At 40.8% G+C, this 13,739-nt stretch overlaps 1 non-coding gene across 1 annotated transcript; it reads left to right on the top strand.

Moving 5' to 3' along the window:
- The first annotated feature begins 12,280 nt into the window (after window positions 1-12,280).
- LOC114816801 lies at window positions 12,281-12,418 on the top strand. Its single transcript, XR_003764609.1, has one exon. It is a non-coding gene; the product is annotated as a small nucleolar RNA SNORA7 (small nucleolar RNA).
- The last annotated feature ends 1,321 nt before the right edge of the window (window positions 12,419-13,739 follow it).

Below are 13,739 nucleotides of genomic sequence, written 5' to 3'. Positions count from 1 at the left end.
ATTGTATTTCTGGTCATAATTGCTCACCCTCCACACCTTCATCCTCAAAGGATAAACAGAAGGGTTAATATTGGAGATTAAGTGGTGGCTTTTTTTTTGGAGATAGCATTCTGCAAGTGTTGAAGGAATATTTTATCTTCTCCTTTAGAACTTTCCTCCAAGTCATCACCCATGACTGCAAAATTTAATTTCAGTGAAATAACAAATGAAGAAACTGGAATGTCATTTTGGAACATCTTCTAAACTCTTCCTTCTGAAACTTGCCAAAACAAGATTTCTTTCTCTATATTCTGTCTCATCGTTTTAAGAACGAATTGTAACCGAAAAGATCCCAGTAGTTCTTTGACCTTCATTTCATTTCTCATGCCCCATTGAGGCATTGAAGAAACGTAATTACTTCTTTTTAATAAAATCCTACTAAGTCTCTGTTGTGATCGCCCAAGAATACGACAGAGTTCATAAATGTACAGTTGGTAAACTTTTCTCAAGATCTCTGCAGCTATTTATGTATCCCCATGGTGTAATTTTATATCTGCATTGCAATTGTTTTCATGAGTTGCAGCTACACTCATCAGTCTAAAGACTGAGTAATGTCATATCCATTAAGACTTCATTCATATATCTTCGTCCCTGTAGCAGTGTGTGACAATTCATACATGAGTGATTGGTGCCATAGAATTGAAGGAATGTGAATAAGATTTATTTGGAAAATTGGCCATCCGTCTACTGATACCTCACCAGCGTGTACTCTTTGTGGGATTCTTAAGAGCTGCTTTGTATGCCCCAGTGTTGCAGCCTAGAACCTGATGGGAAGTATATTTTATTTAGCAGCTTCAGCCATTGATAAATTAGGTTTGGGGTGGAATTGGCATTTTGTCAGGAAACTTAAGGCAGGTTCTCTACACGAAGTCTAATTAGTGATCCCCACAGAGCAGATGCAAAGGATTTGTAGGCTGGTTCAGTGGCAGACAATTAGGGCTGGTCCATGTTACTTCAGCCTCTGGGGAGCCATGTTGGTGATAATTCCATAATTGGAATGTTTAGCCTGTTTGGCTTGGAAAATCAAGTCTTTGTGGTACAGATCTCTGAGAAACGGATCCCATCTTTAATGGTGTGGTTCCCTTCTTGTATCTGTCTTTCATCTCAGTCATTTAACGTTGTTGGAATAATAGTGTTGTGGAGAGATCACGGGCCTGGGAGTCAGAGGGTCAGGGTTCTAATCCTGACTCTGCTACTTGTCTTCTGTGTGACCTTGGGCAACTCATTTCACTTCTCTGGGTGTTAGTTACCTCATCTGTAAAAAAGGGATTGAGACTGTGAGCCCCTGTGGGGCAGGGACTGTGTCCAGTGTAATTTGTTTGAATCCACCCCAGCGGTTAGTACAGCTCCTGGAACATAGTAAGTGCTTAATAATAGTAATAATAATAACTAAAATGGGAACTAAGTGATTCTCTTTCATTCTTTCTTAGCTGTAATTGTTCAGGACAAACAGATTCATTCATTCAATAGTATTTACTGAGCACTTACTATGTGCAGAGCACTGTACTAAGCGCTTGGAATGTACAAATGGGTAACAGATAGAGACAGTCCCTGCCCATTGACGGGCTTACAGTAATGTCCATGCTGCTTTTATACTCCTGCTCGATTGAAATGGGGTGGAAACATTAAGAATTATTATTATGACAATTCTGACAGTCGTGAGATCTACTATTTATTATTATGGTTTTAAGTGCTGTGACAAGCATTGTTTTAAATAATGGGGAAGATGCAAGTTAATCAGGTGGACAAAGTCCTTATTCCATATGGGGCTCACAGTCTAAATAGCATTAGCTAATTCTACATTACCTGTAAATATTGCCAGTGAAACTCTTTTCAGCAAAGTGAAGACTTGTTTCCTGTGAATAAGTTGTTAATCATAAATTATCACTGAGGAGCCAATTTGGGAGGCTATGGAGAAAACACATGGGAAGAATAAGGAACTAGCCCGTACATAGGATAGTATGATCTAAGGTGGTGCCAGGATTTGCACAAGTAAAAATAGCACAAGTAATATAACATATAAACATAAAAGATAAAGGTAATCAATCCATCAAGCATATGTAAAAAAAAAATCACATGTCCTAGAAGTTTGGGCCAAGGGCATTGAGGAGCTGAAAACCATTCTCAACAGTGGTGTGTGGTTATTGTCACTGGTATCTTTATTGAAGTTATCCCAGCATTCTTTCCCCTGTGTGGGTCTTCCCTACCCCTTTGTTGTAAGCCAAGGACTGCCAGAAGTAATATCCTTAATTTTCTACCCATTGCTTAGTACGCTGCTTCCACATTGCAAGCGGGTAGTAAATGTCAGTATGAATATCCCACTATTACCTCCAGAGAAAGACGTGTAATGCCCTACTTAAACGATTCTAAGAGATAACCAATGAAAATGCAAGGCAGTGATAAAGAGGTTAATTGCTTTCAATTCCTGGAAATTTACAAGTGGTATTTCAAAATCTGGTAGAATCATTCCGCACAGTCTCACATCCTCTTTTGAAGAAAGAGGAGAGATGAATTACCTTGGCTTTCCCTTTCTGCCCTCACAGAATATTGAAGAGGCTTACATTTCACTAGGAATTGTTCCTGGGCATAATCAGTACAGAGGAACTTTCCAGTCTCTGATTATCTTTGCTACTAAAGGACAATGTCTGAATTGATGTATATACACCAGAATGTCCTTAGACACCAAATGTGTGTGTGAGATCTGCATGTGCTCTAAGGAAGAGAGTCTTTAGTAATTACTTCTATACGTTCCCCTGGACTACTCCATTTCCTGCCAAGGTTTTCAGCATCTCACCGTTCCCTCAGAGGGAGGTGAATGCCAGGCAGTGGTCCATAAATTTGAGACTCCAGTCAAATCCTCTGATCTCTAGTTCACTGGCGTCCTTCAGGATGATGCCAACAAGCACTCAGCATCTATTACTCTCACTGGTCATCCATCTTTCAGTCCTGACATCATCTCAATGCCACTTAAACACCTCATGGCAAACTGATTCTTAAAACCACCCATTAGACCCCCGTGTACTTTCTAGTATTGATTAATGTCTAATTTACCCTTTCTTATTAAAGTGCTTTCTTTATGGGACCTAGCCAAATGAATGTCTTTTCACCTTACTTATCCCCACTTTATTGAGTGTTAGTATGATTGCTGACCATATAATGTTGACCCCTAATCAATAAATGGAGGGAAGGACATTTCTTTCGCAGTTAGCCATGTCCGCCCATTTTCTCGAAGCGGAGTCGGGTTCTGGAATACGTTTTGGTCCTTACTGGAGGAAGAACTGAGGTCGGAGGGCACTGAAAGTAGGAAGTCCTCGTAATGTCCTCCTCTGGGGAGCTATATTGTCTAAAACCTTCTTGGGGAGGGCACCATTTTGAGGAAGATGAGCATGAGCCCCAGTCAGGAATCTGGGAGAGGTTTTTCCATTTATGTGGGGAGGGGCGTCTGGCTCTCCTTTCCCAGTGACCTATTCTGTTAATATCTCTGAAGGGTCGTTTCCATATGTTGAACTGTGTTTTTGCTCAGCCCCCAGAAGGTTTGTGTTAATAAAGCTTTATCCATGTATCTGTGGAACTTGGCTTTATACTTATCCAAGTTTGTGCGTTCATTGAAATGGTGTGAGGATAAGGATCTGCTTTTCCTCTCCTCTTTCTATATGTTAAAACCTAAACCTCTGTCCCAGATGACTGTGGGGGTTAATAATGGCAAGCTCGTTGTGGGCAGGGAACATATCTGTTTATCGTTATATTGTATTCTCCCAAGTGCTTAGTACAGTGCTCCGCACATAGTAAGTGCTCGATAAATATGATTGAATGAATGAACCAAGAACCTCTCCCACATTTCTCCACCACTGACCCTGGTAGATCAGCTTTATATGAATGTCACCTAGATGGTAAGTGCAATCCTCACACGTTCAGTACATTATACGGTGAAAGTGCTCAATAAATAAGACTGTTTGATTGTAGTGTGGGACCTTGATTTGGGACCTTTAAAAAACTTGGAGCATAGCACGTCTTGGTGTTTGAGCATTCAGGTACAATGTTAGGTATTCAAAATAGATTTGTTAGGTATGCGGAATGAGTTGCTAAATTATTTAGATGCTTATTTGCTTTAATTGGACTGGGGCTCATTTGTCTAGATAATCTGATCTTGTGTGGATTTTTTTTTCTGATCGTCCTCTAGTTTCTGCCTGGGAACCATTATTATTCAGGACAGATCAACTTCTTTGAGTGATTTGAGAAAATGGGAAAGATTTCAGTTCTTATGCAGATGTCATGCAGATTCGTGTGTAGTCTCTTTTTAATTATTTCTTTCCTTCCATTTCTTGGCTAGCATGTCTTGAGGATATGGAAGCTTGGGTATCATACTTAGAAGTAGCAAAACCAGAATATTCATTATTGTTTGGAGGCACCCAGTTAAATATGCAGTGCTTTTCTTGATATCTGGGATGGTTCTGAAATAGTTTCCCATAGCTCTAGTCATCTTCTCAGAGATTGATCTAACTCTTACTTTTGAGATTTTTTTTAAGTCACTGGAGAAATTAATAAGCATCTGATCAACCTTTCTTCTAAACTTTTTGAAAGTGGATTATTTCACCCAGTCTTCTATAATGTTACAGCCAATGAATTCAGAGTAGGTACTATCTGCTTCTGTTAAAAATAATTTTAATATGAGAGAATAAGTATAAACTGACAGACTAAACATAGTTTGGATATGAAATATACATATGGCTGCATTTTGTCCTAGTAATTGAACTTTTATTTTCAACATGTGAAATAGGTTACTGGACAGAACTTTCTATCTGGCATGCATTGAAATGGCTGAAGTGAATAGTCAATCTGTGTAGTTTACTGAGCACAGGTTCCCTGCCCTCGAGGAGCTTTCCAATACAATTTATAGATAGTAGGAGCAGGAGGAAGGTCCCTGCCTTTAGTCTCTCCCCTCTCCAGCCCAGCCTTCACACGCTACATAGATCATTTATGTTTATAAATGGCATTTATTAAGTACTTGCTCTGTGTCAAGCACTGTTTTAAGTGCTGGGGTAGATACAAGGTAATCAGGTTTGTCACAGTCCTTGTCCCACATGGAGCTCAGTCTCAATTATTGAATCTCTATTTTACAGTTGAGAAAACTGAAGCACAGAGAAGTGAAGTGACTTGCCCAAGGTCACAAACCAGGCAAGTGGCAGATCTGGGATCAGAACCCAGTTCCATGCTCTTTCCACTTTTCAGAGAACCTGAATTCTTATTCTGGCTCCAGCACTTGACTGCTGTGTGTTCTTGGGGAAATCACTTCACTTCTCTGTGCCTCAGTTACCTCATCTGTAAAAGGGGGATTAAGAATAAGAGCCCCATCGAGGACACAGACGGTGTCTAACCTGAATAGCTAGTATTTGCCTCAGAACTTAGTACAGTGCCTGGCACATAGTAAGCGTTTAATGAATAACATAAAAAATATGTATTTACATAAATGCAGAGAAGGGGCATAACTACAATAAGTGCTAAGCATGGTCATCAGGTCGCTACGACTTGAAGTATTAGGAATTAAATGGGGAAGGCCTCCCAGAGAAGATGGGAATTTACTAAGAGTTTGAAAATTGGGAGAACTGGTCAGGTTTGGGATAGAAGGGAAAAGCATGAGTGTGGGGTAGGAAACAGGAGAGTTGAGGGCAGGATCATCTCTAGAGGAGTGATGAATGCAAACTGGGGAGAAGTGGCTGAAGAAAGCTGGTAATTTAAATGGAAAAGCATTGAAGTCAGTGGTAAGGAATTTTTGATTAAAGCAGAGGGTGATGTGTAGCCATTGGAAATTTTTGATGAGGGGAAAGCTATGCTGAACAAGGATTTAGGAGCAGCAACATTTTACTGTTTGTTAAAATATCAGTTGAAAACCATTGAATCCATTGAAACCATCAAAACTAAATGTTACTTAAAACAGGCTTTTCCTTCTTGACTAGCTCACTACTTCTCAGGCTGCTACAGTACACTCTTGAGGTCCCTTTCACCTCCTATCTCCAAACTTCTCACCTATATTGGAAACTTTCATCTGTCCTCTAAACATTTGGCATTACTGTTCCCAAAACCTCATCTGAGTTTTCAAAGAGAAACTTCTCAGATTGAGACTTTCAAGGAGAGGGTTTTTAGTGTGAACATCCTCATCCACAATCCCTCGGTTCAGAAACCATCTTCTTGAAAAACTATCTCCCCCTAACTCTCCATTGTTCCCATTTTCCCCATCTATCCTGGTGGGTAAGGGAAATATTATTGAGAAGGTTTTTCACATTTAAAGCACTACAAGTGTGTTGTCCTATCAACAGTTGACAGCTGCCCGTCAGCACTAATTCCACCCAGACCAGGATATGTAAGATGGGCAATCAGAGCCTGTATTGGAAGGAAATACTGTGCAGTGAAAAAGAGAGAATGCCGTTTCTCAAATGCAGAAAGAAAGGAAAAAAAAAACTTTCCAGGTGGAAGCTCAGTGACCAATCTTTGCATGCTGATCCAAATTCAGAGTTAGTCAAAAACTTCTTGAGTCTGCACCCTGAGTTGGCAGTCACTCAAAGACACAGGTTCTTTCAAATATCTGACTTTCTGAGCTTCTTATCTGGGCACTAAAACATATGTAAGCAAATTTTTTAAGATGTTACTTTTGAAAGTTAACCTTATTCTTTCAAACTTCAAGGCCGAGTTTGAGGCTTCTGCAAAGATGTAGATTGGTTCTGCTTTGATCCAAACTGGGACACTCATCTCTCTTTGGAATACAGGAATGTTTATGTTTAATTTCAAGCTAGAACCTTGGCAAGATAAATCACTGGCTAGGGAGAGAAAAAATAAGCCTAAAGTTCACGGACTTATTGAAGTTCATCTCCAATTTGGAAAATACATGAGTGAACAGTAATAGGTGATGTGACAATCAGTGAAGAGTACAAAGTAGATTGTCTGTAGTCTTCTGGATGAGAGAATGAAATAGAGGGAAGCAGGGAGAGAAGAGAAAAAGTGGGAGAGGAAGTAGAAGAGAAGGAGGGGAGGAGAGGAAAAAAGGGAGAGTGAAAAGAGGAAAGGAGAAGCTGTAGAGAGATGTCCTAATCAGATATGATGAATGGTTTTGTTGTGCCTGAGCAGTTAATTGCATGAACAAAAATTTTCATCTCCTGTCATCAACTCAACCATCAGATGAGATTATAAGTATAACCTGATTTGTTGGGGAATGTGAAACTACTGCATTCACTAGGAAAGTAAACTTAATAGCTGAGCATATGGAAGTGAAACAAAGCATCACAAAGAGTCCAACATTTGGAAATCTTATTAAAGGCTTCCCAAAGAATAGTCATAAAAATGTTTAAATTACAAATTGATAAATTAGCAAACCCATAGCAGCCCTCCTTAAATCCCAACTCCTTCAAGAAGTCCTCCCTGATTCTCAACATCCCAAGTCATAGCCACCCATAAGCAGTCACTCTTAATTTTGATTTATGATCATCTTCTGTACTTAAGTATATCTGTATATTCAGTGTATATTTATCCTTTTTAAATAATATTTGTTAATAATAATTGTTGTATTTGGTAAGTGCTTACTATGTGCCAGGCACTGGTCTAAGTGCTGGGGTATACACAAGATAATTGGTTTGGATGCAGTCCCTGCCCGACATAGGGCTCACAGTCTTAATCCCCATTTTACAGATGAGGGAACTGAGGCACAGAGAAGTGATGTGACTTGCCCAAGGTCATACAGTAGACAAGTAAGTGGCAGAGCTGCGATTAGAACCCATGACCTGCTGATTCGCAAGTCCGTGCTATATCCACTAGACCATGCAGCTTCCCTAAGCACTTACTATGTGTTAGGCACTGTACTAAGCTCCGAGTTAGATACAAGATAATCGGGTTGGACACAATCCCTGTCCCACGTAGAGCTCACAGTCTCAATCCCCATTTTATGCATGAGGTAACAGAGGCACAGAGAAGTTAATTGACTTGCTCCAGGTTATACAGCAGGTAAGTAGAGGAACAGGATTAGAACCCATGTCCTTCTGACTCCCAGGCCTGGCTTATTATCCTGACATATTGGCACGATTACCTGTTATATCTTTGTTCTTCCTACTCTGTTTTTAAATAAATTTGTACATCTCAGTCAATCAATTGCATTAATTGAGCTCTTACTGTGTGGAAAGCACGGTACTAAGCTGTTGGGAGAGTACGACAAAGTTGGTAAACAAAATCCATACCCATCAGGATCTTACAGTCTAGAGGTGGAGACAGATCATAAAGTAAATTATAGATATGGACATAAGTGCTATGGGGCCAAGGATGGGGTGAATCTCAAATAGGGATCCAAGTGCATAGGTGATACAGAAGGGTAAAGGATGAGGGGAAATAAGGGTTTAGTTGGGGGAAGGCCTCATGGAGAAGATATGATTTTAGCCAGGCTTTGAAAGTATGTGTCTGTTGAATATGAAGTGGGAGGGAGTTCTGAAACAGATGGAGGATGTGGTCAATGGATCGGTGGTGAGATGGATGAGATAGAGGTACAGTGAGAAGGTTGACATTGGTGTCTCTCCCCTGCCCACCAATTAGATTGTATATTTGTGGTGGACAGGAAACATATATTTTGCTTCTGTTAATATTTTTGGCATTTGTTAAGTGCTTACTGTATGCCAGGCACTGGTCTAAGCACTGGGATGGATACAAGCAAATCGTGTTGGTTACAGTCCCTGTCCCACGTGGGGCTCACTGTCTCAATCCCCATTTTACAGATGAGGTAACTGAATAATAATGTTGGTATTTGTTAAGCACTTACTATGTGCAGAGCACTGTTCTAAGCGCTGGGGTGGGTTTACAGGGTAATCAGGATGTCCCACGTGAGGCTCACAGTCTTAACCCCCATTTTACAGATGAGGTCACTGAGGCACAGAGAAGTTAAGTGACTTGCCCACAGTCACACAGTAAAGTGACTTGCCCAAGGTCACACAGCAGACAAGTGGCAGAGCAGGCATTAGAACCCATGACCTTCTGACTTCCAGGCCCTTTCTCTATCTGCTACTCTATGCTGCTTCTGTTGCACTTTCCCAAGCAGTCAGGACCGCGCTTTCCACTCAGGTGTTCAGTAAATACCATTGATAGTTTAATTCCCTCTGGCTCGTAAGCTTCTTGTGGGCAGGGAGCTTTTCTGCCAATCTGCTACTTTGTTCTCTCCCAAGCACTTAGCACAGAACCACGCACACCGTAAGTGCTCAGTAAATGCAATTGTTTGATTTGAAAGGGATACAGACACTCCTCTCTCTATTGAGAGTACAGGATACAGCACAGTGTCTCTACTTTTCTCAGTTGGTCCTGTGAGATCTCTCAACCCATCTTGAGTCTGGAAAAACTGAACGGTGACCGAGTTTTGGATAGCATGACCATTCAACTGGTTTTGTTCCAGACGGTACAGTTTTCAGCCAAGCTGTTCCTGGTTTTTTATTGGCAGGGTGAAAAAGAGGAAGGAAAGGGATGGTAGACATATTTGTTTCCATTAGTGGCCAGCCTAGTTTATAGTAGGGCTTCACATTACGTTTCCAAAATAATAATTTCAGTCAGTGTCTAATAGAGAACATTGCATTTTGTTCTCTTCCTGGCTACCTCTTAATATCATAACCCTTTCTTCAAAGCTCAATTCCCAAGTTTTTAAATAACCGTAAAAGGCTTTATCCTTGGTACCTTACCGGAGGGCAAAGGGATAAGATGTTCTAAGACCACTGTAAATTTGCAAAGTAAGATTATCTTCTGCAATATATAGTGCTACTATCACTGTTGACCCTGAATTTTTTTTCCCTGCATAGCTGGTAATATTATCCAAACTAAAATGGTGACCTGTCATATTGAAGCTCAAATGCATGCAAAAATCAGAGATTATGGGCTCTTTCATCTTATTAGCATTATTATATTTGTAAATTGCTTATTATCTTTCAAGCACTGTTCTAAGCGCTGGGGTAGATACAAACTGAACAGGTTGGAAGTAGTCCCTGCTCATGTGGGGCTCACAGTCTTAATCCCCATTTTACAGATGAGGTAACTGAGGCCCAGAGAAGTGAAGTGACTTGCCTGAACTCACACAGCAGACAAGCGGCAGAGCTGGGTTTAGAACCCATGACCTTCTGTCTCCCAGGCCCGTTCCCTAACCCCTGTGCTATGCTGCTTCTCGTATTGGAATAGCAATATCGTTTGCACGCTACTTGAATGACCTTGTTGGTTCAAAATCGTTGCTACTTCTCTGTTTCACCTTTATTTCATTGCTGTTGTTTATTTTCCTGTCCTAGTTATTCCAGTTCCTATGATTACATTAGTTCTTCAGTCTCGAAAGGGAAATTTCGATCTACCCGGTCCAGGTTGCATATTTACCCCTAGTCTTGTCCAACAGATGAGTGCTTCACTGTAGGACAGCCAGAAACCTAGTCACCATTTAAAACCAATCTGCTCAGGGGAAGGACCGTTATTTCTCACAGCCTTGTCCAAAGGTTTGTGCTGCTTTATTGAACTATGGCCATGCAACTCAACCAATGCTGGTGTTCCCCTCTGCATTAATGACTGCTGCGTTCAACCCTGAATCTGAGCTCCATAATCCGCTCCCATAAGTCACCGCTGCCAAGGTGCTGAATAGCCCTACAATTCCTGATTCCTGTACTTGTCTGATGTGTGACCTTGGGCAAGTCACTTAACTTCTCTGGGCCTTAGTTTTGTCATCTGTGGATGGGGATTCGATATTTGTTCTCCCTTCTATTTGTCTCGCATCTACCCCAGGACTTATTACGGTGCTTGACACATAGTAAGTGCTTAACAAATACCACAATTATCATTATTATTATGGAAACCACGGTGGTACTCAAGAACGTGGGAAACCCCGTTGACAATTCACCTCAGTACCAAACAGGGGAAAGACCAGCTCAAAAGTGAACTGTCCAGAATAAAAGTGACTATCCTAAATACAGTGCTTTTCCAATGGGATTTGCCCAAACCACTAAAAGTAATTCATTTGTGTAAGCTGTCTGTCCTGAAGACTCAGTGCCAGGCATATCTGGGAGAATCTGGAAAGCATTTTCCACTGGGATTCTGGGCTAGAAAAATAATGGGACAGGGCTGTGTTTTGAAGCAAACAGACTGTCCTTCAGTGACTCTCACACATGGATGAGTTGCCCCTGTCAATAGGGTCAACTTTGAGTTTCAAGGACGACTGTACACATGATGTAGTGGATGGAGCGTGGGCCTGGGAGTCAGAAGGTCAAGGGTTCTTATCTCAGCTCTGCTACTTTTCTGCTGTGTGACCTGGGGCAAGTCACTTAACTTCTCTGGACCTCCATTATCTTATCTGCAAAATGGGGATTGAGATTGTGAGCCCAACATGGGACAGGAACTGTGTCCACTCTGATTTGTTTGTATCCACCCCAGCATTAGAACAGTGCCTAGCACATAGTAAGAGCTTAACAGATACCATAATTATTAGTATTAATTACTATTCACCACATGGTGCTCCACACACAGTAAGTGCTCAATAAATTATTGATTGGCCACAAAGTGCAGCCAAATAAGTCCTGGCTGAAGCGATGAAACTTGCCAAATTTCACTATACTTCAATTCTTTATCATAATTTCAAGCTGAATGTCAAATTTTGAGTGGTTGAAGCAGTTTTAGGAAATGGCAGAATTGTAGGTAGGAAATCTTTTAACTAAAATCTTTAAGTGCACTAGGAAATTAGGAAATCACTTTGAAGAAGCAGAGAATGCAGTATGGCATATGAAGACTTAGTATAGATTTGGAAGACTTTTTTCTGTGATTAATGGAAGGAGAAACAATTTGCCAGCTTCATTAAGCACCTATTGGTTAACATCACATTGGACCTTTCAAAGTATCTTACGGACCTTTACAACAGAGTTAGCAGAAACATTCCCGGCCCACAATGAGTTATTATGTTATTATATTGTTATTGTAATAATAATAACCATAATTAATAGAAACACAGCTGATCATGGAGAGTGGGGATTCAGTGAGTCATTTGTTCAAGTGTATTTATTGAGCACGTACGGAGTGCTTGCACTGTACTAAATCGATGCTATTTATTGAGGGCTTACTGTGTGCAGAGCTATTGACTTGAGAGAGTACCATACAATAGAGTCGGTAGACAAGATTCTTGCCCACAGGGTGCTCACAGTCTAGACGGGAAGACAGATAATGAGACTACAGATAGAGAAAATGGTGAAGGGTAAGGAGATGTACGCCCCTCTCAGGGTCGCACCTGGAGAGTTTCCAGTCCTCTACCAGTCTTGACCGTGTGAGGGAGAGGCAAGCAGAGGTCTATCCATTCCACTCCTAGCTTAGGCAGTGGCTAGCGAGTGGCAGACAATCTGCTTCAGGTCAAAACTCACCCGTGCTGGGCAGCAGCGACATGGGGGAGTCAAGGGCAGAGATTCTAGTTTACTGCACGGACGGCGGCAGTGGGAAACCACTTCCATATTTTTACCAAGAAAACTCTCTGGAACCACTACCAGAACGATTGCAGATGGAGAGCGGGGCGTTCTGGGAGAGATGTGACCGTGGTGTCGTTCTGGGTCGGAAACGACTCGACGGCATAAGTCAAGACAAGGATATGTACGTAAATGCTGTGAGGCGGAGGGTGGCATGGCTATCGAGTGCTTAGGGGATACAGAGCCAAGTGCATTGATGACGCAGAACGAGGACAAGTAGGAACATGAGGGCTTTGTCATAAAAGTTCATAGTGAGAAATACGCTCGTGTTTAATAGAGAGAAGCAGAGAAAGAGAGTCAGGAAGGAAGGGTGATGATGGTCCTGATTCTCCCTGCATGGGGGAAAGTAGCCATAGTATTTTGTTATTTATTGAACTCCTCCTGAATGCAATGAACTGTATTAAGCACTTGGAAAGTATAACAGAAGCACAAGGCATATTACTGGCCAATTAGGAACTTCCACTGTTTAAAAAGTCCTGTGAGAACCCAATGTGCCAGTTGATACAACAAACCAATTCCATCGTTTGATGTTTGTCAACGAATTTATGGCCAACCAGATTATATTATTCTCCCCTTAGCCGACTCCAGTCTCTTGAACTTCTTTTATCCTTATCTTATTTTTTATTGAGTTATTTATTCACATGTGTGAGCTTTACCTATTCTCACATTCTTTTAACTGTTTTTCAGATTATGCCTGCTTGTTTCTTCTAATCAATTATAAACTCTGCAAAAAGGATTCCAGCTCATGCTTCCAGATTTTCCCTCAGTTCCTAGTACTGTGCTGAGACTCCAGTGCTGAAAGTGATGAAATTGCCAAGCTTATGTATTTGGGTAAGTACTTTCCTGTTGAGAATGGATGCCACACATTTTTTTACAAATAAAATAAAAGGTCTTACAGCTTTGGAGAAATTAAATATAGTTACAGAGTTGCATTTTTAGTGTCAGAGAGCTTTGTAATTAGATTTTTTAAAAGACCTGCTGATTTACAAACATAACATAGTTACCATTCAGCCATGTAATGATAAAATAGCACACCTGCCTTCCTACACATCTTTGTCAAGGATCATTAATTAAATAATGCTTATTTATCTTTATTCAGCTGCTGGAATTTGCAGTGGTGGTATAGCTTTAAAGACGGAAGGCTCAATAACTGTAATACATTATGAATCTCTGAGTAATCTGCTTCCGTCAATATCACCTTTTAATAAGGTC

This window comes from Ornithorhynchus anatinus, chromosome 14, assembly GCF_004115215.2.
Source record: "Ornithorhynchus anatinus isolate Pmale09 chromosome 14, mOrnAna1.pri.v4, whole genome shotgun sequence".
NCBI lineage: Eukaryota > Metazoa > Chordata > Mammalia > Monotremata > Ornithorhynchidae > Ornithorhynchus > Ornithorhynchus anatinus.
The sequence above is the reverse complement of the archived record's forward strand: the minus strand, read 5'-3'. Positions and strand labels throughout refer to the sequence as shown.